The following is a 22,804-nucleotide window of genomic DNA, read 5'->3' as shown; positions in this document are numbered from 1 at the left end:
TTTCGCTCAGAATACTTCTGATACCACATGTGTGAGATTTTTGTCTCGCGCCAATGGATTCTCCAACTCTTTGGATACCAACTGGGTGTCCTACAATTCAGTTCAGTTCTGACACAAACTATCTATAGTTAGCATCAGACTTCCTAGGTTTAAAGGCCCAGGTGTAGGGATGCCTGGGTGGCTCAGTTGGTTAAGCGTCTGACTCTTGGTTTCATCTCAGGTCATGATCTCATGGTTTGTGGGATTGAGCCCCGTGTTGGGTTCTGTGCTGACAATGCAGAGCCTGCTTGGGATTCTTATCTCCCACTGTCTCTGCCTCCTCACACTCATGTGCACATGTGTGCACGCACTCTCTCTCAAGATAAGTAAACTTAAAAAAAGGGCCCAGTTCTACAAGACTGCCTTCACTTCAGATGCCAGTTACAAGCATTGGGTTCCCAGGTACCTCACACGTGTGTCAGACTTGGCTGCAAAGTTGGAAGGGTTCTCCTAAACCCCCCTTTCTCAGGTTTGAGAATTTGCTAGAATGGCACACAGAACTCAGGCAAGTGTTTTACTTACTATTGCTAGTTGTTATCAAAGTCACAAGTCAGGAGCAGCCAAATGGAAGAGATGCATAGAACACAGGAGGGGACAGGAGAGCAGGGCACCTCCTTGCTGTCTCTAGGCATGCCACCCTCCCTGCACTTCAATATGTTCACCGACCCAACTTTCCAAACACTGCATTTGGCCATTTTCATGGAGGTTTTATTACATAGGCATGATTGATGGAGTCTTTGGCCTGTCATGACTGATGCAACCTCCTTCAGCCCCTCTTTTCTCCCTGGAGGCTGGGGAATGGGGCCGAAAGCTCCAGTCCTCCAGTCATGCCTTGGTCATTCTGCCAACCAGCCTCAGTCCTGAAACTCTCTAATGGCCATCAGCAACCAGTCATCTCACTAGCATAAACCCAAACATGGCTGAAAATGGCTTGTTATGAATAACCAAAGACACCTCCTCTAGCCCCTATCACTCAGAAAGTTCCGAGGGTCCCAGGTTCCCTGATTAAACCCCTCCAGGGGCTTTCCTAACCTTGTAGAATAAACACATGCTCTACAAGGGGCATCTCAGTCTGTCCCTTGGCTTCTTCTCTACCTTTCCGTTCTCTCACTCTATCCCTTGCTCACTCCATTCCAGCCACATGCATATACTTGTTGTCTCTTAAATATATCAAGCATGTACCGTTAGGGACTTGGCACTTGGGGTTCTCTTTTTTGCGGAATAATCCCTCCCCCCATGCCCAGGCTTGCTCCCTGATTTTATTCAGATCTTTCCCAAGTGTTATCTGATGAAAAGGTCTTCTTCCTACTGAGGGCATCCTGTCCTCATTCTGCATTACCCCAATTTAACTTTCTTCATAGAGTTTATCTGACATTAGGTTGATTATTTATTAACTCTGTCATAGGAATGTAAACGCCATAAGAGTAGGTCTTCGTCTGTTTTGTTGATGTGATGTTTGTATGCTCCCTAATTTCCTGGTTCAATCGCTATGCTCCTTTGCTAGGTAACAATTTCATATCTTTGCTTGGCTTCTCAAACCTCTAACCCCCCTCTCCCCTCTCCCCCCACTGTTTTCTTCTTGACCTTGCTTCTAGTTTCATTGAGAAAGTAGAATTTCTACATACTCTTACCACAACATCCACCGACCGACCACACTCTGCCTTTCGTCCTTTAATATAGGTAAAGATTCATGATTTTATCAAAGACCAGTCCTGCTCATGTGCCCTGGATCCATTCCCTTTTACCTACTCAGTGACTTGCCTCTACCAATTGCGTTGTCTCCTGAATCTTTAATATATTTCTTCTTCTGTTTCTACTGAATCTTTCCCAACAGGTTATGAACGTGGCGTAAGATTTTTCATCTTCAAAAATAACATCCCCTTTACCTCACATCCCCCCTCCAGCTACCTCCTCATTTCTCTGCTCCCTATATAGCAAAACTAGGTATTTGCTTCTAACTCTCTCTCTCTCTCTCTTTTGAAAAGCAGTTTGAAAGTGAAACCAAGATATTCAGGTTTAGTTGATCTTGGGTGAAGTCAGCAAATTGCATTGTATGTTTTTAAGACTCTCTTGGTGAGCGTGCTAGGATGAAGAACGATTAATTTGAGTTTTTTGTGTTAGGAATTCTTACTAAGTGAAGATTACAGTAAATGAGAGTGAAATTGACCAGTTTTCCTGGAAGTCAGTAGAACAAAGCATTTGACTTAATAAGACATATTTAGTTTACCAGGAACATGGCCGTGGTGGAAATGCTGGTATATCTCTCTATTATTTCCCTGTTTGTTTGACTGTCATGGAAATCTGGGATGAATAACAGGAAATCTTAACATTAACCCAGTGTCTATAGGCTAATGCTTGCATTTACCAGCCTTGTTGATGGGAAGCAGGCAGGATAGGAGGCCGGAGGAAGAGGTAGAATGAGTAGAGGGAAAGTATGATTTTTCTACTCACTAACATCATTTTCCAGACATAAATAAATAAGATCCATACCTATTCTTGTAAAAATTTTTAAAGCACTTAACATCCTGCCTTTCACGTGGTAGTAGTTCCATGCATATGTATTAATTAATAAAAATAGGAGGCTGACCATGTCCCCAGGCATCTCCATGGTTGCAACTCCAGAAGTTCTCTGGAGGTTCGTTACATCTAGCCAAAGGTGATCAAAAAGCAGCATAAACCTGACTCTCTTGCTCCTTAGTATAACTATTCATCCATTCATTTGGTCAAAAAATAGTCATTGAGTGCCTTTCACATCCTGGGCATCGGACTCGGTGCTGTGGGTACAGATTCGGTGTCCATCCGTAGAGATTTGTAATCCAGGCAAATAACTTGATGCCACTGGTCTCCGGCTACGTAGGTTTGTGAAGATCATGGCTCTGGTCTCTGTCCCAGTGTCTCCATGAGAAAGGACTGATTGCTAAGAGGATTAAATGATACTGCTCACAAACCATGAAGGATATCAGGAGACTTACGTATTACTGTGCACTTTTAAAAGTAAACGGGTGTACGAGATAGAGTACTTTTCACCAAAAGTACACAAAAAAGTGTACTTTAAACATGGAAATGGGTATATAAGAACACTTCCTTCCAACACCCGGTTCTCATCACAACAAGCACACTAGATTTTACACCTGAAACTAATACTATACCGTATGTTAACTAACTGGGATTTAAATAAAAACTTAAAAAGTAAATGGGAAAAAAGAACAAATGTGTAGGGTAGAGCTGAATTGTTTGCTGACAAATGGGGCTTGAAACTTCTAGTTGTTATTCTTTCCCTTCAGACGGAGCACGTCGGAGGGACCTTTTCAAGCTTGCTTTCATTAAAAATGATTGTTGGGGTGGGCGCTTGGGTGGCTCAGTTGGTTGATGGTCTGACTTTGGCTCGGGTCGGGGTCTCACGGTTTGTGAGTTCGAGCCCTGTATGTTCGAGCCCTACTTTGGATTCTCTGTCACTCACCCCCCACTGCCCACCCCATCCCCCCTCCCCGGACTCGCGCAGGCCTCTCTCTCTCTCTCTCTCTCTCTCTCTCTCACAACTAAATAAACATTTAAAAAAATGAATGTCGGGAATGAAAGGCCTACTGCCTACTTCAGCCATCAAGTGCAAGGGCCACTACCTGCTGCGGACTGATCATGTTGGCCTCGCAGGCTCACAGGGCCGCGGGGCCGTGTGTTGTTTGTGGGGCTCTTAAAACTTGAGGCGCTTGGTGGATGTAGATCGTCCCTGAACAAAATAAGCTTGCAGACAAACATTGCTTTTAATGATCAGATTTCTTTCGGCCAGGCCTATCCTCTGGTGTCCAGCTCCCAGTGACAAGCCTCTTCATGCAATTCCCGCAGAAAATCAAAAACGTTATGAACTGCTACCTACCCCCAAGGACCATGCTTTTTTCATAAACACTCTCATGTTGCCTTTAGAAAAGCCAGTAACTTCAGAAATTAAAAGGGCTCACAGGGGCGCCTGGGTGGCGCAGTCGGTTAAGCGTCCGACTTCAGCCAGGTCACGATCTCGCGGTCCGTGAGTTCGAGCCCCGCGTCAGGCTCTGGGCTGATGGCTCAGAGCCTGGAGCCTGTTTCCGATTCTGTGTCTCCCTCTCTCTCTGCCCCTCGCCCGTTCATGCTCTGTCTCTCTCTGTCCCAAAAATAAATAAACGTTGAAAAAAAAATTTAAAAAAAAAAAAGGGTCTCACAGATCACCTGAGACTGTCTTTCCTACGGCTCAGGCTTAGTTATGACAATGGCATTTATATTGATCTCATCAGCTGAATATATTCATTTTACTTTTTTTATTTATTAAAAAAAATTTTTTTTAATGTTTATTTTTGAGAGAGACAGAGACAGAATGTGAGTGGCTTAGGGGCAGACAGAGAGGAAGACACAGAATCTGAAGTAGGCTCCAGGCTCCGAGCCATCAGCACAGAGCCCGACATGGGGCTCGAACCCACGAGCTGTGAGATCATGACTTGAGCCGAAGTCGGACACTCAACCGACTGAGCCACCCAGGTGCCCCTGAATACATTCATTTTAGAGGAGTGTCTTTTATTCTCTTCTTTCATGAAATGACAGATCGAGAGTGATAATAGTATGGTAGTTTACACACACACACACACACACACACACACACACACACACACACAGAGTCTCTGAAATCACACATTAATCTGAGAGCCCGTTTTATAGATGGGGAAAATGAAACTCTGAGAAGTGATATGATTTCCCTAAAATGATAGTCCCATTTCTTAACAGAATAGGAATAACCCTTAGGTCTACTGACTAACAGTTTAGTGCTAAGAAAGGAAACAGAATTACATATAATGAGAAAAGCACTTTTCCCATGTTAGAGAAAAGCACTATCAGAGATAGCTGGTTCATGCAGAGCCAGTGTGCGTGGTCGTTGTCTTGTAGTTTGGCTGGAGGAAAGTTTATATCATCAGTGCTCATGCATTTCCCAGTCCTGTACCTTTGTCTCTTTGTAAGCCAAATTGCCAGGAAGGAACTTACAGCATGTTAGGAAGGCAGTTATGGAAAAGGTTGGTGCTTATGATGTGTTAGGACTTAGACTTAACTCTGGCTTTGTTATTGGCGATGTCACTCCATGTCCCGCATCAGTCTCCTTGCATGTAAAACCCTTCTCTACCTGCTAAGCATCCTACAAGGACAAAAAGAGAATCCACAGATGGAAATGCTTGCTAAGTTGTATTATGTTCTACAGAGAGAAAAAGTTATTATGAAGGCAAAAACTAAGAGTTGCTACCTTTCAAGTCGTAATAGGCCTAGCCTTTCAAGGTGGTAGAGAAGAGAGCTTCTTTTTTTTTTTTAAACTTTATTTTTGAGAGAGAGAGACAGAGAGAGATAGCATGAGCATGAGTGGAGGAGGGGCAGAGAGAGAAGGGGAGAGAGGGAATCCCAAGTAGGCTCTACACTGTCAGCATGGAGCCTGATGCGGGGCTCGAACTCACAAACTGTGAGATCATGACCGGAGCTGAAATTGAGTCATACGCTTAACCGACTGAGCCCCCAGGTGTCCCGAGAAAAGAGCTTCTGAATTTGTGTGCAGATGTATGTTGGTAGGAGAAGCAACTATACCTGTACCAACGTTAGAGCAATAGCTCCTAAAATTTTGTACCCTACACACCTTGCTTGCCTCACCCTAGTCCCAGCCCTGAGTGTTGGGTGAGGGAGCTCTCTTCTGCCAAGGGCACGTCCCAGAGAGGGATTTAACTTAGAGCTGTCCGCTGCTAACATTTCTTTTTTTTTCTTTCTCCAGATTTTTATTTAAATTCCAGTTAGTTAACATATAGTGTAATATTAGTTTCAGGACTAGAATTCAATGATTCGTCACTTATATACAACACCCAGTGCTCATCACAGGTGCCCTCCTTATTACCCATCACCTATTTAACCCATCCCCCTACCTCCCTCCCTTCCAGCAACCCTTAGTTTATTCTCTATGGCTAAGAGTTTGTTTCTTGGTTTGCCTCTTTTTAATCCTCTCTTATGTTCATTTGTTTTGTTTCTTACATTGCACATATGAGCGAAATCATGTTGTATTTATCATTCTCTGACTTATTTCACTTAGCATAATACCCCCTAGCTCCATCCCTGTAGTTACAAATGGCAAGATTTCATTCTTTTTATGACTGAGTAAATATTCCATTTGACTGGACAAATATTCCATATGACTGACAATATTCCATTGTGTGTATATGCCATATCTTCTTTATCTATTCATCAACCAATGGATATTTGGGCTCTGCATAATTTGGCTACTGTTTATAATGCTGCTATAAAGATTGGGGTGCATGCATCCTTCGAATTAGTATTTTTGTCTCAAAATAAAAAGCTTCTGCATGGCAAAGGAGACAATCAACAAAACTAAAAGACAACCTATGGAATGGGAGAAGATATTTGCAAGTTACATATCAGGTAAAGGGTTAGCATCCGAAGTATATAAAGAACTTATGAAACTCAACACCCAAGAAAACAAATATTCCAGTTTAAAAATGGGCAGAAGACATGAATAGACACTTTTCCAAAGAAGACATCCAGATGGCCAACAGACACATGAGAGGATGCTCAGCGTCACTCATCATCAGGGAAATACAAATCAAAACTACAATGAGATACTACCTTTCACCACACAGAATGGCTAAAATTAACAACATGAGAATCAACAGGCATTGACGAGGATACAGAGAAAGGGGAACCTCTTACGTTGTTGGCAGGAGTTGCCAGCATTTCTAGCAGATGAGGGAATGTGTGCATTAGTCCTGGAAGGGGGATCCGGGCAGCATACCACAGCAGCCACTAAACCATGGCAGTCACTTATGAAGTTAAAATACACCTACCCTACCACCCTATAAGTCTATTCTTGGGTTTATTTCTAAGAGAAATGAGAGCAAATGTCCACAAAAATACATCCACAAACATATTTATAGCAGCTTCAAACTGGAAACAACCCTTTTGTCTGGCGTCAGGTAAATGGAGAAGAAACAAATGCTGCTCAGCAATGAATGAAACTCATGGATAAGTTTCTCAAACACTATGGTAAACCAAAGAAGGTGGATAAAAAGTAGTACTCTCTGTATAATTCAAATTACATGAGGTTCTAAAACAAGCAAAACCCAATTTATTGTAGAAAACAAATTTTAGAAGAACTGTCTCTGACATAGGAGATTGCCTGGTAAAGTCTATGAGGGAACTTTCTAAGCGGTGGGAATATTCTGTATGTTGATAGAAATATCAGTTTTACAGGTGCACACGTTTGTCAAAACTTGGCCCGCTGTTCACTTAGTATCATAATTTTACAAAATATAAATCTAACCTTTAAAAAAAACTTCATTGTTTTGTCTAATTGGCAAAAAGGCAAACTTTTAAGGCTTCGGATCTTGTCAAGCAGTTACTATTCATATTAAAAGGATTTTAAAGGCATCACAGAGGCTACTGACTATAGAGAGGCATCATAGAATAGAAAGGGACGATATTGCAGCACCAAAGAAATATAGGATACTGTCCCCAGGATAATACCTAACCAGTGTGAGAATTTCAGAGGACATCTCTGTATGGCACCAAATCTCCTAAAGGTCTTCTGATTTAAATTTGGTTCTTAGACTTTGAGCAAATATAGATAGCCATGAAAGAAGTCAGTTGAAATAGTAATAAAAGCCCTGATGCCAAAAGCGACACCTTGGTGTGATAAGGTGCCATCGAACTGGGCTGTGCGTGTAAAGGAAGTGACAACAGGCTGGACAGTAAACGCTTGGCCTTTAAGTCAGGTAGTTTTTTTTTTTTTTTTTTAATTTTTTTTTTCAACGTTTATTTATTTTTGGGACAGAGGGAGACAGAGCATGAACGGGGGAGGGGCAGAGAGAGAGGGAGACACAGAATCGGAAACAGGCTCCAGGCTCTGAGCCATCAGCCCAGAGCCCGACGCGGGGCTCGAACTCCCGGACCGCGAGATCGTGACCTGGCTGAAGTCGGACGCTTAACCGACTGCGCCACCCAGGCGCCCCAAGTCAGGTAGTTTTTTTATACAAATTAAGTTACTACTCTTATTTATAGTACATCATATGTAATTGTTCTTTTTTTTTAAAAAAAAATTTTTTTTTCAACGTTTATTTATTTTTGGGACAGAGAGAGACAGAGCATGAACGGGGGAGGGGCAGAGAGAGAGGGAGACACAGAATCCGAAACAGGCTCCAGGCCCTGAGCCATCAGCCCAGAGCCCGATGCAGGGCTCGAACTCCCGGACCGCGAGATCGTGACCTGGCTGAAGTCGGACGCTTAACCGACTGCACCACCCAGGCGCCCCCCTTTTTTTTTTTTTAAATTTTTTTTCAACGTTTATTTATTTTTGGGTGTAATTGTTCTTAAATTAACCACATTAGAAACAATATATAGTCTATTCAGGAGTGTAGTTTGGTCATTCTCGAAGGATCTGCTCCAAGGAATCCAGGAGTAATAAGCAAGCCCTATTTGATGATTCTAATGGAGATGGGGGACAAAATCTCATAAACAGTTTCCCTTACATAATGTCATTTAACAAGTCTTATTTCTGCCTGAGTTTATTGATTGGTATTGCCTTGTATTTTAAGGAATTTTAATTTACTAAAGCAGAAACCATCCAAAATGAGAATATGAGACAAAATTTCCAAAATTTCATCAAGGTCTCCTGCGATAAATTGCTCTGGTTTATTTCTTGCTGTTAGTGCCTCTGAGAGTTTGTCTCAACATAACCATGAGAGTGTGTATTTTCTATGGCAAAATCGGGTGAGGGGAAAGAGGGGGTGATGATGTATCTAGAAGCTTTACATAAAACTATGTCCCATCTGTAGTAAGTAAGCATCAGCGTTCTGATTGATCAGTGGCCAGCTTCATTTGAAAAGTCATCCCTTCATAATATTTTTCTTACTAATTAGGTCACAGTGGTTGATTTTCTTTCCATTCATTAATTCATTCAGACTTTTATGCATAAAACACTTAATGGGGCACCTACTATGGGCCACACATTAGCATTTGGTGCTAATGGCATGTAAGGAAAAATAAGTCGTCACTGACTGAATCCAAGGTGCTTCTGTTATATTAGAGGAGATAAATCAGAACACAAGGAAATTAACACAGTGTTAATTTATTTAAACACATTTCTGTTAAGGTGACTTACAAAAATTGTGTCGGAAGGGCGCCTGGGTGGCTCAGTTGAGAGGCCGACTTTGGCTCAGGTCATGATCTCACAGTCCGTGGGTTCGAGCCCCGCATTGGGCTCTGTGCTGCCAGCTCAGAGCCTGGAGCCTGCTTCCGATTCTGTGTCTCCCTCTCTCTCTGCCCCTCCACTGCTCATGCTCTGTCTCTCTCTCGCTCTCTCTCTCTCAAAAATAAATAAACATTAAAAGAAATTTTTTTAAAAAAATTGTGTTGGAGCAGAAAGCACAGAGTCGATTTCGGCATGCTTTGGGAAATGGCCTGATCGAAAGTTTCACATCTACATCATTCATTCTTTCATTTCAGCCCCCAGTTAGTTAATACCATGGGTTGTTTCTGATGTAGCATTTATCCCTCTTCCTTCACCCGTAATCATTTCTTGCAGCTCTCCTAAGTATTTCTGAAAAATAGAACGCACACAGATCAAAGGGTTTTGCTACTATGGTTAGTTAACTGGAAACACTGTTATTTTCATGTTTGGCTCATTAACTTGGCACGGTCTGCTTTCTCCTTGTCATGAAATCCCACGTTTAGCTGTAGCTCTCCACCCAAGTCATGGAGACTGACACCGAAGGCCGTCTTACTCTCCGTCTTCATGCGCTGCCATAACTTTCTTGACTTGGGGTCCCGTTGTTCTGGTGCTCAGTCTTCTGTCTTTAAGGAATGCGCTTGCCTTATCAGTAGCTGCTGGTCTGCCTTTCAGTGCTTGGGTGAGCCTGTACTACTTATTTTGGAAATCTCAGGCTGCACACTTGGAAATCTAAGGCTTTCCCTTACTTAGCCAGAGGGAAAGTTTATTTCTTTAAGCTCTCAGTTTTCATTGTTCTTTCTTTCTCTTGGATGTCTCCCAGTTTAGGCATTTACATCCAGGCATGGGGTTATTGCTAGCCTCCAATGGAGGCATTTTTCACCCCAATCTGCTGATTTATTGTCCCTTCAATTCTCTTCGTAGCACGTTTGATAAAAACAATAATTGCAATCAATCAGGCTCAAGCTATGTGCCAGAAATTGGCTGGTTGTTTTGTGGACAATGTGTGTAGCCATACCAATCATCCTGAAAAGTAGGCACATTATTATCCTGTTCTAACAGTAAGGAAATAAGACTCAGAGAGGTTAAGTGACTGGTCACAGAGTGAAAAAATAGAGAACCAAGATCAAAACCAAGATCTTTTGATTCTAAGTGTTAGATTTTTCCCAGGGTACAATTTGGCTTTTTCTTGAGGCACGTTGCCAGGAATTTGTTAGATATTTAATAGCTGTTTGTTAAGTGAATGCATAAATGAGCATGTGGAATATCCCATGTACTTTTTGCTATACTGAAATGCTAAAAATGTCTATTGGCATTTGATAATAGACTTGCTCACAGGCCATAAGCAACTAGAAAAACTGAACAATATACATGATACATCTGTTTAAAGACATTGGACGGTATGGGATTATGCTTCACAAGAGAAGGTAAACAAATGAGGCGAGGCCCATGGTCAATTCAGCTTCCAACTTGGAGGCATTCTCTGGAACGTGGGACAGGGAGGGGGAACCTAAGGAGAGCTTTGCAGTTTCACTGAATCAGGGAAATAGATAAGCATTTGGGGAGGCCTACGACGCTTGAATTACAGGGCGGAGTACCACAGAAGAGGGAGGTAAGCCCAGAAAGAGATTCAGAAATATGCTTAGGGGTCCCCTTGAGTCTGGATAAATATCATCCTGTGCAGGTGCAGAGTGCTTCTCTCTGAGGTCAAGCAGACAATATCGGCCAAGGAGGTATAAGCCAAACAATTCCTAAAGCCCACAAAAAGCTGGGAGTTCTGAAGAGCCAGGGTGTGGAGACCTTGCTGGACATCTAGGACATTCCATCGAGACCCAAGAAGGCTCATGCCTCAGTAGCGGCGGCATTTTAGTAATGGATGTAAAGGATAGTCTTTAGTAATGGAGTAAAGGATAGTCTTACTCTAGACTTACCCGAATAACCTTTAAAAACAAATCTTTTTTTTTAAATGGAATACACCTGATTTATTTATGGTGTAATCCTTCATTTTTATACATGTTTCTTTTTTTTAATTTTTTAATTTACCGCCAAGTTAGTTAGCATATTAAAAACAAATCTTAAAAGCATGAAGCTGATTCACAAGCAATTAAGTGCCCCACGAAAAGAAACTTTCAGACTCTTTAAAGGAAGATTGTAAAATCCAGATCTTCAGTAATGTGAAACTTATAATGCCCAGCATTCAGTAAAAATTTACTAGACACACAAAGAAACAGAAAAATGTCACCCATAACTGGAAGAAAAGATAATCAGTAGAAATAGGCCCAGAAGTAACAGGGATGATAGAATTAGCAGATGAGGACTCCAGAACTGCTGTCATAAATGTTTGCAGGGATTTAAAGAATTATAGAAACATATATATGAGTCAGTAAATAAAAGATACATAGAGAACCAAATAGAACCTCTAGAGATGAAACATGTTCAAAACTTAAATGGAATTTCACTGGATGGTCTTAATAACAGAACAAAAAACCAGCAAGCTAGAAACTAAGTGGGAGCACATAGAAAAAAAAAAGGCACAAGACAAGAACAATAGCAACAAAGAAACCCTACCACAAACCAGCCTTAATCACCCTGAGAAAATAGTCTAATGTTCATGCAATTAGAAACCCAGATAGGGTGGTAGGTGGTGGTCAAAAAATTACTTAAATAATTGCCAAAGTTTTTCTAAGTATCGTAACAGGATAAACACCCACAGGAGTAAAAACCAACCCGGCACATCATAGATTGCTGAAAACCAGCAATAAGAAGAAAATTGTAAAAGCAGCCAGAGAAAAAGACACATTAAATACAAAAGAGAAATATCCTGGAACGGCTGCTGAAGTCTCAGAAACATACGAGACAGAAGACAGTGGAACAACATCTTTAATGTGCTAAAAGAGATTGTCAGAGTAAATGTCTATATCCAAAAGTAATCTCCTTCAGAACTGGAAGGCAACGGGTCCTGCAGTTTCTGGTCTGACATGTAAAGACCTTGGAAGTTGACACTCCCATTTCACAGCAAGGAAAAAGGTGAAACAACGCAAAGCAGCAACTCTTGTAAGATTGATGAGAGGCTTGAGGTCACAAGCTGCCACCCTGAACATTGGACAGACAGGTGAATACAAAGAATCACAGTTGACTTGGAGAGGACGCCCGGGATCCGAAGCCTGCTGCTGGTGTCCACATGCCCCCGCATCAGCTGGGCTACTGAGAAATAGCAGAGGATTACAACTGCAAGAGGTGTAACCTCAGGCCCTATCTAACAAAGAGTCTCTAAGGAAATCCAGAAGCAACAGGGCAGACCAAACTAAAGACATAGGAGGGAAGTTTAGCCTCTGCCTTGGACAGCTACAGCGAACAGGAAACACAGCCTCACTCCTAGCCGGATATGCACTGCACCTCACGCTAAAGGCCCATTTACTCCGTTTCTCTTTACTTGATACATCATGTCTGGCTGTCAACAAAAAATTAGAAGGCACATGAAAAGGCAAAGAACACAATCTGAAAGGGGGAAAGCCACCACCAGAACCAGACTCAGATATGGCAGAGATTTTAGAATTATCAAACTGGAGGAACTTAAAAATAACTTTCATTAGAGGCGCCTGGGTGGTTCAGTCAGTTGAGTGTCCAACTTTGGCTCAGGTCATGAGCTGATGGGTTCAAGCTCATGGGTTCGTGGGTTCAAGCCCTGCGTCAGGTTCTGTGCTGACGGTTCAGAGCCTGGAGCCTGCTTTGGATCCTCTGTCCCCCTCTGTCTGCCCCTCCGCTGCTTTGCTCTCTCTCTGTCTCTCTCTGTCTCTCTCAAACAATAAATTTAAAAAGCATTAAAAACTAATGCTGATTAAAATGCCAAGGCCTCTAATGGAGAAGGTACACAACATGCAAAATTGAAAGGCAAAACAAAGACATTTTCACGCATGCACAAGATGAGAGCATATGTCACCTGAGCCTGCATGATGAGATATGTTAGATGATGTTCTTCATTTCTTTTAATGTTTATTTTTAATTTTTGAGAGAGCACAAGTAGGGGAGGGACAGAGAGAGGGAGACAGAGGATCCTAAATACGCTCTGTGCTGTCAGCACAGAGCCCTATGTGGCCCTCAGACTCATGAACCATGAGATCATGACCTGAGCCGAAGTTGACGCTCAACCCACTGGGCCACCCAGGCGCCCTGAGGAAGTTCTTCAGTTTGAAGGCAAATGGCACCCGATGGAAGCTGGGATTTACATGATGAAAGCATGGCGTCAGACGTTGTAAATATATGGGCAAATGTACAGTATTTATTTCTCATTAAAAAAAATCATCCTTAAGAGAGCACTGATCCTTTAAAATAAAAAATAATAATAGTATATTGGGAAAGTTATAATATATGCAGAGGTAAAACGTATGATGAGTAAATAAGGGAAAGGGGAAATTAAAATATACTGCCATACAGTAATTCAAAGGGATACATACATCCCTATATTTATGGCAGCGTTATTTACAATAGGCGAACTATGGAAGCAGCCCAAGTGTCCATCTATAGAAGAATGGATAAAGAAGATGTGATGTGTATATATATATATATATATATATATATATATATATATATATACATATATATATGTATATACACATATATATATATACACATATGTGGTGTATATATATATATATGTACATATATATACATTATACATATGTATATACATATATACATATATGTATATATGTATATATACATGTATATATAATGGAATATTATTCACTATAAAAAGAATGAGATCTTGCCATTTGCGACAACTTGGATGGAGCTAGAGAATATAATACCTATTAGTGACATAAGCCAGTCAGAGAAAGACAAATACCATACGACTTCACTCATGTGTGGAATTTAAGAAACAAAGACATGAACAAAAAATAAAAAGAGATAAACCAGAAAACAGATTCTTAACTACAGAAAACAGATTCTTAACTCCCCTTTTATTTTAAAGGGGAGGGGGTGACGGGATGAGTGAAATAGGAGATGGGGATTACGGAGGGCACCTGTGACGACCAGTGGGTATCGTCTGGAAGTGTTGAATATGGCACATCTGAAATTAATGTAACGCTGTATGTCAACTACACTGGAATTAAAATAAAAATAAAAGGAAAGTAATAAAAAATAAAATAAAAAATAAAAGACAGGAACGTAAAAAAAGGAAATCCACTGTTACAAGCTTCTTATGTTCCAGGTGAATTAGTTTAATATTATTTGAAGATGGACTGTTTTAAGTTAAAGGTGTGTACTGTAAATCCTAAAGTAACTAGGAAATAAAAACAAAATGTTAATTTTAACAAAGCAATAAAAAATAAAATCGGTGGCACTAGAAATTATGCAGTTAATCCACCAGAGATCAGGAAAAGAGGATAAAAGAAACCAAAACACAGGTGGGACAAATAGCAAGATGTTGGCCTTAAACACAACCATATTGATAAACACATTACATGTAAATGGTAAAAATGTTTCCATACTCGGAAAGAAAATAACCAACTGAAGTTACTAACATATTTTTATAAAATCACATATTCACTGATTGTCACAGTCACACTGACCTAATTTAGCATAGTGTTCAGCAAATTCCTCTAACTATTCAGGGCTCATTCTGGAAGGTGCTGCACCAGGATTTAGGAAAGCTAACAGCGATGGGAAATGATACAGGTGAGCGCCGTGTCTCTCCAAGAGGGCGCCGGCCAGGAGCAAGGAGATGGAGATAAATGTCAAATTTGGAATAAACGATCCATTACAGGAACAAAGATTGAAAGACTTGTATCTATGTCCTTTCTTATATTTTATGTACCTATTATACCGTTCTTTCTTCCTTTCTTTTTTTTGTCTTTTCCTTACGCTTGATATTTTCTATGAGGAGTTTTATTGGTAGTTTTCTTTCTATTGAGTTTTTAGGTTACAGAATTTCCAGGTGGAATTGACTCATGGATTGGGTGGTTGACAGGGCTTTATGTCTCTCCGTATTTGAAAAAGATGAAAGGATCTTTGTATTATGGGGAAGTGATCGTATTATAATTCTATTATTGGTGAGAGTTAAATGCAGCTAAAAACATGAGCACTAAAATGGATAGCTGAAGGTGTGGGCTACGCAGGTCATTTGTGCAATGCTTTCAGCTCCCTTCCTGGGTTTCCATGCTCAGGCCTGTAGGACAGGGGTCGGCTTCTGCAGACAGCACGCCCCAAACTCCCCTGATGGCTGGCGTCCTTCTCTGTTTCACCAGTGGGAGGAAGGTGCACGAGATTATAAAGCAGGAGTAGAATTGGGGAAAAGGGATAGGAAGGGGGAAGGTCAGTGCTCTTCTGTGTCTGCTTTTGGAGTTGTCAGGCAGAAACAGGTGGCTGTGAATGGTGGCCGCCTTCAGTAGGTCTAGTAGCAGTAGACCTGGTGGCAACTGATCGCCAGTGACTGCTAAGTTATGGCTTTAGTGGTGTCCGTAGGTAGGGTGGTCCTGGCCGCAGCAGCAGGTGTGGTGGCTACATGTCCTTAGGCGGCTGCAGTGTGGGCCACAAGTGAGCTCCTGGTCTCTGCTGACACTGCCTCCCTTTTGTGCCTCAAGCTGGTAGGGTGGTTGCAGCTTCCTGCAGTTACTAATCTCTGGGATTACTTACCATCCCCTTTTGGCATCCTTTGCCTTCAAGTGCTTTTAGAGCCAGGAGCCTGTATTACCCCTCCCCTTCCCATTTGAAATCACTAGTGTGGTTTTGATATGCCTGAGGAGACCCTGACTGATACAGGGGACATGAGAGATTTTGGCCGATGTAAGCTCCTTCTGGAGAATTTCCCAATATCTCTGCAGCAAGATAGACCAATCTGAGAGGTGCTTAGCACACCTCTGTCTTTTTGGCCACGCCTCCTCTGCTCCAGCCTCCCGGACTCCCACCTCTTTGAGTGTGTTCACATAAATAGCATGTGCCTGGCACTCAAAATGTTAAAGCCAGGATGAATTTATTGGGTACTGAGATGATTTCTATGACCTTAAATACCCTTCCTAGTCCTAATATTTTAGAATAATGAGTCTACCCTGTAGATTACTGTGAGATGCTACAGATTTTTTTGAAAGGGATCCATAAATCCATATATGCATAAGAATTTGTATGCTGCAAAAAATAGCTAAGCGGCTCGAAGTATTATTTTTTTGACCTAAGTGTATTAGATAGAATTGGCAACATACAAACTAATTTCTGCATTAATGAACACAGCCACTTTTAAAACTGCAGTTTTAAAAATCAGGAGTTTAATATATCAGTAATACTATTTTTCTTTTTATGACAGGGGGCAATCCACAAATTCTTTTATGTTTAAAAAGGGGCATATTTACCTGAAAGGGTCAGAAACCACAATACTAGAGTTCTCCATTTCAAACATGACATAGTTTCAAATTCCAGTGCCTCAGTCTTGAAGTTCTAAAGCCTGCAGGTTTAAAGGATGATTTTTCTGGAACGCGTCTTTGATGAACAAGATTTTACTTATTTAAGCTATACTAAGCAACACAGACTTAATATGCTCCGGTCATTTGGGAATTCCAGAACAAATGGGCTTTTGTTGGCAAGATAATGAATTTTATGAACAAGTGTAGTTTTGTTTCCTCATTTTAATTCTACCCTAAGAAGAACCTGGGGAGAAAAGGTTGAGAATAGCGGTGAAATGTGACCCTAAGATGAGCTTAAGATACACTCTCTATTTTCTGCCTGTCCGTAGAAGCACTACCATTTTATGATGTTAGATTAACATGGTCATTTCTGTTATAAAAATGACCAGTGACAACAGATTGTGGTTGAAAGAAGGGAAACTAATGTTTATTGGTGGCCTACAAAGAGTAAGATGCTGAACCAGCAATGCTCCCCTCCCCCCAATTTTATTTAACAGAGGCCCCAAACGTACAATAATATGTCCAAGGCTAGACAGTTAATAGCTAGCAGAGGCAGGATTTACATAGATGTTTGCTTGGTTAAGAACTAGATTTGACACTGAACGCTGGGGTTTGAATCCCAACTCCACCAATAATTATCTGTGTGACCTTGACATAATCACCAAGTCTAGCTTCAGTTTCCTCATCTGTAAAGTGGGAACCATATACTGCCTCTGTCATAGGGGGTTTGAGAGTTAAATGCGATAATGTATGTAATGTGCATTTTGGGGCTAACACCAGGGAACCCATAGCAACTCCATGTTAGCTCCTCCTGTTTTTTTTTTCTACCCTATTTTCCTTAAAATGAGAATTAGTAAAACTGATGCTTAGATGTAATTCTGTCACTAAGAACTAAAGGTGTATGACTTTCCAGAAGTCCTTAAATCTCTGACCTTCAGTGTTTCATTTGTGAAATGGAGATAATAATTCTTTTCTAGCCTATTTGCCCATTGTTACGAAAAAATTAGGTGAGATTTAGAATGCAAAAATGCTCTGTGCACAAATGTGAATTGATACACACACACACACACACACACACACACACATATTTTGAGAGCTGCGCTTTCCTTAGAGTCCATTTGTTTTAAGATTAAGGTGTTGCCTTGTTTAAAGTTTTGATTTATTTATGTGTCTCTTTATATAATTTTAAGTGTCCTCAGGAAAGGGTGTGTAAGTTCTGTTTGAAACTCACTGCCGGTTTCAATATTTCTTCCTTTTCCCGGAGAAAGGCTCAACTTAGTAAAGCAAACTGGACACTTTCTCACCATATGTTTGTCCAGACAAAGGAAGGGACCGTAACTAGCAGACTCAAGCTGACGTAGAGGATGTTTCTTGCTATCTTCAACTTGAACTTGTCTCATTTGACAGGACAGGCTGATTTATGCTGCCAGGTCAGTTCTCTTAGGAAGAAGCCACTTGTCAGATGCTGCATTTCATTTAGTGAGTTTCCAGGCACCTCGAATCCTTCGTGGAAAGAGGTGAATCGTGGATATAAATATAAAGAGACAAAAATAGCAATTTCCCTTTCCATTGAGTACAGACTATTCAGCATAGCCAAAATGAACTGAGTTAGTAGAAGTTATATTGTCACTATGTTGTCTTTTAAATGATTAATATTAAGCCAGAGGTTATGTTCGCCTTGAAAAGACATGTCTGTATAATCTGCTAATCTTAGAATTCAGAAAGTTCTCTTCAGTCTATCCTTTTTTTCCCTCTACTATTGCAGCTGGGGTCCCTCATCCTTTTCCACCTGGGCCATCACCCCGTTCTCTTAAATGCCCCTTCTCAAAGTGTCCCAATCCAATCCAATCCAGTCCAATCCAATCCATTCCAATCCAATGTCCACCTTATTGCTAGAGGGACATTTTTCAGGCACAGATCTGAGCATATTGTTCTTTCATTTTCCCCCATTACTTAAAGGACAAACCCCCACACCTTTTGCATGACCACGCTCACAGGAAATATTACCTTCCTACGTCCCTTCATCACTTAGCATGGCCCCTTAAGGCCAGCTAAGATCTTTCACTGATCTCCACGATTTTAGTCTTTGACAGATGTCTGGAATGCACATATTTCTGTTTTCTTTCCCATTGCCACTTTTTTGTTCAGGTTCATGTCATCTGCCTTTCTGGATCACTCCCTGTTATTCTGTAGCCCCTACAGGCAGGGGCCCAGCTCACCGGCGTACAAGGCACGTGGTCAGGAAGGGGTCAAAACCTTAACTGCCAAAGGGGCACACGGGAACGTAAATGAGTGAAGCCAACCAGGGAGCAATGGCGGCCATGACATAATGCGGAGGTCATGTCTCATCTGCCGGCAAGAGTGGCTGCCTAGGAAAGTGCCTGCTCGTTGCTTCCATGTGGGAATATGCTGGTGTTGGTGGACCTTCTCATATTTTAAGAGAAGATGCTAATCTGCACATGGTATCTACTGATACATTAATGTTGGCAGCTAGTTCACATTTAAAAATCCCTATTGCTTGGGCTAAACAAGGCTGCAGGTCAGATTTGGCACACAGGTAGAGAGGTTATGATGTCTAAGAAGATGCTCAAGAAATATTTACGAAAAAAATGGATCCAGGATGCGTTTCCTCTCGGGCTCTCGCTCAATCTCTTCCTGCCTCCTGGATTGTGCCCTTTATTTAATCCCCCTTCAAAGTATGGTGTATGTTTTTCTCAGACCTTTCATGCCAGTTGCTCAGATCAATTGAGAACCCACTCTGTTCTAAGCCCTCCCGGTGAATTGATAATAAAGGAACATTATCCCTGAATTGATGGGATAACAAAGTCAGGTAGTTTATGGCAGTGGCAGATAGGAACAATAGTGTTGCAGCTATTTTTTTTTTTTTTAAAGTAGACTTCACATCCAGCGAGGAGCCCTATGTGGTGCTTGAACTCACGACCCTGAGGTGAGATCAAGACTTGAGCTGAGATCAAGAGTTGGACGCTTAACTGAATGAGCCACCCAGGCACCCCTCCAACTATTTGTAAAAATCTAGCTTCTTCTCTTGACACCATGGCACTTGAAGCATAATTTTAAGTTAAATTGTATGTCAGTAATTGAACTGCAAGTGTTTCACATTTTACTAGGGTGTAACTAGATTGTGGGCTCCTCAGTGGCAAGTAGCTCTGATTAAATGGGATTTATACTCAGTGCTCCTACAGATCAGGAGATAGTCATGTATGTAAGTGACAATAAATCATTACCTACAAGTCGTTTAAAACTTGTTGTTGGTTCATCAGTGGTTGATTTAGTTAGGATGAGAATCCTATTAGTGCAAAATTCATATAACTATCTTGCAAAGTAGGGCTAAGGCTTTAACTTTGTCCCTGATGGATGTTAGCTGTGCCCCGTTGATTCTCTTGAATGGTTATGTTCATAAGCTGTGTCTGCACTTTAAAGTTTCTTTAAAGTGATGCAAGATATAAAAGACATTTGGAAGAAATTTTAATGTACAGGCCTCTTAGATTTCTGTGATTTTTTTCTAGTCTTTTACAATCATCTCATTCACTATCAATTTGCAATAATGACTTTTTCCATGCTGTCTTTAAAATGTTTACGTAGCAATCACCTGTATTTTCATATAAACAACAAATCTCTTTATAAACATTCATACTTTAGTAGTTTACACAATATGTAATTGAATTTAGTAATTATTTTTCAGAAATACAACCAGAATAAAGAGTAGGTAACCAAATATAAGTGACTTGTGATCATCATATCACTGACCTGGTGGGAGATAAGTTTCTAGCATGCTGGAGAGACAAGGACAATAGCACTGGACATTCTCTGTGCCAGGGACATGACTCCATCTTTTGCAAAATGAATAGAAGCTATCAATTCCATCAGATCAGTTAGGTGAAGCTTCAGTTAAGTCTACTAGTCAATGGATTCAGGTATCATTTATTGGGTTCTTTGCAATAATAATATTTTTTCACCCAATTAAATGTTCAGTGGCATTTCCAAGTGCATTTACTTATATTATCAGACTTCACTGGTATCCCTATGAGTGAGACCTTTTTTTCCTTTTGACAGATGAGGCAGTTTTCACACAGGTTGAAGTGACTTCCCTAAGGTCATATAGCTTGAACTTAATACGAGTGAAGGACTAGAACCCTAGTCCAGTCTGACCCAAGTTCAGGACTCTTTTTGCTCCTTAGTGCTCTCTATCCAAACCAGGCTAAATGAACTCCAAAGACCCGTTTAACTTTACCACGCTCTGATTCTGTGATATATTAGCAATATCCTGCTTACATCATCCATTCTACAGCTATGAGCTTCTATCCCTCTATGGCTCTGTGGCCACTGGCTTGACGTGGAGGGGAGAAAGAGATTAAGTAGAGGGGCCAATTAGTTTTGGACTGGTTGGTAAATGTTTCACAACATCTTTGAGTTTGTCCCTCTCTCCTTTGATGAATGGCTCTTGCCTCTTTTTGACAGATTGATCTTGAGTGCTGGGTATTTTTCGCTCACCACATTAGCTGCCAGTTTTCCAGGCTATCCCCCCAGGACCGAGATGAGGTGAGAGGTAAGTTGTTTGTAAGTATGACTTGACTGAGCAGTGCAACCAGGCTGAACGTTCAGAAAGCCCTTCTGTGCTCGGAGCCTGCTTTCATGTCTTGGAAATCCTGATTTATTTCAGGACAGGGAAAATCCGAGCCGGCTTGCAGACTGGAAATTAAAATCTTAAAACTATGTACGAAAATCGAATATTCCAAATGGCCTGGTTTAAACATCACCCTGCCTCGTTGATCAAATGTAAAAGTTCTTGAAAAGAAGCAGGGGGATTTATGACTGGGTGTAGGACTGGGGAAAGGCTTGGCGAATATTTATGGGTAACTTCAAGGAGTTCCACTGACTGTACCCTCGTCTGCTTTTGTACCTTTAAGTTTCTGCTTTGGAGATTTCAAGCCTGCAAATGCTTATGGATTGAAAAATATTTTGGTTTGGCTGTATTCTGTGAACTTCTGAATTTGGGGGGGCAGGAGAGCGTATGTATTTATTTGGACACATTTATCATACTGTACGTAAGTATGTGTGCGTGTGTTTTCATTCCTTTCGATTTATGTCTTTGATTTTCTTGAGGACAGGGCCTCTGCTTTAACTATCTCTGTGCCCCCGGACCTCATATCGTTTTGGAAAGTGGGAGGTACCCCATAAATACTCTGCTGGCTCCTATCGTCTCACTAACCTGTGTTGAGCACCTCTTTGAGCTAGGGCCCGTGCTAATGGCTGCGGGGGGCAGACAGACAAATGGAGAGAGTAGGAGCTTTCAAAAAGAACTTTACTTTAAAATCTTACAAGATCGTAATTGAAAAGGCAATGCATAAAAATAGCTAGCCTTACAACTGAACTCTTCTTTTGCGCCCTTCAGTTACCACTAGGGCAGGTAGGGCCACACGTGTGGCCCATTTCATGTACTTATTCAGGTATATTAGGAAGAGGCGGGGAAGGCAATTTGAGTTTTGTTCTCCTTTTGGCTGGTGAAGAACAAGATGCACACGTACAATGCTGGCTGGCGGATGGGTTGGTAACAGGAATGTAAAAAGGCCATCAGTAAACTCTAGAACAGTTACAGGTATTTCCACGTAACTTATCTTATTTAATCCTTGTAATGTTTCATAGGATTGGCATTATTACTCACAGGTATTAAAATACTGTTCTTCTTAGAAGCCTTTCTACCGTTTCAGTCTATCAGACACTCCTCATATTCAGGAGCCCGCTCCCATGACCACTCCTCTGTGATTCCTTTTCCTGGCTGGATTCACAGGCTCCTTCTTTTCTGCTCCCTTAAGGCTTTGTGTATCCCTCCAACTCGGCAGGAAGCAATGGCATCGCATGAGGAGCCCTGCTGTCTGTTGGACTGCAGGCTCCCCAAAGCTGTCACTCCCCTGTCCCACAGATAACGCTTTCACCCATCTGCTTGCTCAGCCTGGGACTCCTGGCGTCTTCCCTGCCACCTTTGCTGCCTTTCCATTTCCCATCAATGAGCCACCACGTCCTCTGCATTTACCCCTGCCCCCCCACCCCATGCTTCCTAAGTCCTCTGGCCTGCATTGCAGTCACTGTAGTTCTTTCCAGGCTCTGGGGACAGCCCTCT

At 41.4% G+C, this 22,804-nt stretch overlaps 1 long non-coding RNA gene across 2 annotated transcripts in view; it reads left to right on the top strand.

The window, feature by feature from the left end:
* Positions 1-22,804, top strand: part of LOC102902095 — a 351,245-nt gene that overhangs the window by 244,924 nt on the left and 83,517 nt on the right. For both annotated transcript variants that reach the window (XR_006584306.1, XR_002744501.2), the window contains one exon: positions 21,145-21,232. This is a non-coding gene — a long non-coding RNA (uncharacterized LOC102902095). The remainder of the gene's footprint in view (positions 1-21,144; positions 21,233-22,804) is intronic.

This window comes from Felis catus, chromosome C1 (genome assembly GCF_018350175.1).
Source record: "Felis catus isolate Fca126 chromosome C1, F.catus_Fca126_mat1.0, whole genome shotgun sequence".
Classification (NCBI taxonomy): Eukaryota; Metazoa; Chordata; class Mammalia; order Carnivora; family Felidae; genus Felis; species Felis catus.
The sequence above is the reverse complement of the archived record's forward strand: the minus strand, read 5'-3'. Positions and strand labels throughout refer to the sequence as shown.